This window comes from Corvus brachyrhynchos, unplaced genomic scaffold, assembly GCF_000691975.1.
Source record: "Corvus brachyrhynchos isolate BGI_N302 unplaced genomic scaffold, ASM69197v1 scaffold87, whole genome shotgun sequence".
Taxonomy (NCBI): Eukaryota; Metazoa; Chordata; class Aves; order Passeriformes; family Corvidae; genus Corvus; species Corvus brachyrhynchos.
This window is the reverse complement of record NW_008239767.1, coordinates 2663476-2665135: the sequence shown is the minus strand read 5'-3', so window position 1 is coordinate 2665135 and position 1660 is coordinate 2663476. Positions and strand designations below refer to the sequence as shown.

At 42.5% G+C, this 1660-nt stretch overlaps 1 protein-coding gene across 2 annotated transcripts in view; it reads left to right on the top strand.

The window, feature by feature from the left end:
• The window catches only part of UBE3D (ubiquitin protein ligase E3D), a 165072-nt gene that overhangs the window by 92037 nt on the left and 71375 nt on the right, over positions 1 to 1660 (top strand). The gene's annotated exons all lie outside the window — the stretch shown is intronic.

The following is a 1660-nucleotide window of genomic DNA, read 5'->3' as shown; positions in this document are numbered from 1 at the left end:
GCAGGAACACAGCCCTCTAACCTCTGAAAGCAACACCAGCTTCTCTGGGCAATTACTTTGGCCATTTTGTGCTAGAAATTGTCCTTTAGTACTGTGCTAAATTTAAAAATAATATGTTTTAAATTACCCTGAAGGAAACTGTAAAAGGTAACAAGCAAGGGGTGAAGGAGATGAAGGGTGAAGAATTAGAACTGGATTTCAGCTCATGTTTTGCACATAACAGAACCAGAACAACATAACACCCCTTTCTCTCTGCAACAGAAAAAATCCCTCAGACAGGCTCTTCTGTGAGACCAATGCAAAGGCAGTTTAAATACAGCAGAAGCAGACTCACTGAAAAAGTTGTGAGCGGGTTCTAATTTCCAACATCCTTGTTCAACACAGGCATCCAGAAGATGCACAAGCAGAAGTCCCTGCAGCCAAGTCCAACCCCACACTGATTGTCACTTGTGTAGGTATCAGTGCTGAACACTTTCCCACCCCATGAAATGCAAGAGGGCTTTTGCCTTGCAAAATTTGGAGTTGTTGCACTCTACCTGAAATCCCCCTGGTTGAGGGTTCATGTGGTTGGGGGTGAAGCTGAGCTTCCAGGCCAGCACATAGCAGGTATGGAAGGTATATGCTCCTGGGGATTCCTTTCTAGTTCTTTCTGGTGGGAATGTGGATGAGGGAATAAATCAACATGGATCCTATTATGCCTTTTTAAAAACAGGAGTTTCAGTTAAAGAAACACCTGCTTAGGAAAGGTTAACAGACCCACGCACTGCTTTAAAACTGAAACAAATATAAATACTTGCAAAACATTTTATAAGTGTTTGTAAAATGCTTTGTAAGTCAGAAAATGAAAAAGAAAATTACTTTAAAAACTTAATTAAAAATATTAATAATTTCCTTACTAATGTAAAGAAATTCCAATTGGAAAACTCTCTGCTGTCAGAGGCGCAGCAGTGAATGCTGTTGGATATCTGAGCTCCCAGACGACAAATGGTTTCTAATTTAGGGCCAAATTAAGCCCCCATTTATGCTAGCATGTGTCCCCAGGAACTCTTTTCACTTCATCAGGGTACTTGAGTCTTACCCCTATGTAGCTGAGACCATAAATGAGCCCTTATGAAACTTTTTGCTACTGAGAATTCTTTCAGAGCCTCATCATTATTGAAGTTCTTTCCTGAATAATGAACAAGCAGACACAGTAGGTAGAAAAGACTGACAGGCATGGACGTGCTCTTATAAAACCATGAAATGTCCCAAAACTTGATGATTCTGACTCTATTACAGATAACACTCTTAAAATTAGTCCTTACTGTTTACTTCCCACATTTAAGTCCAATAAACACTGGGAATCCAGAAACTGCACATTTTTAAGGAGTTGACTGGACCTGATTACAACAGTGTCATAGGTTAGCAAGCATAGTCCCGGAAGGGACGTCCTTGCTAAGGGGTGCTTACAGTTTCCTCTGGGAACTGATAGAACCTATCAGCTGGCCAGTTTGGATATGGACAATTCTCTAAGCCACTTAAAGTTGTGATCACCTCTGTGATCCACATTTAAGAATAGGCAAACTCCCCCTCCAAGCTCTCTCTCGTTTCCGGCGCTGGGACAGGTGGCTGCGGGGCCCGAGCAGGGCCCAGTGGGCCCGGCCAGGCCCTGCTTGGGCCA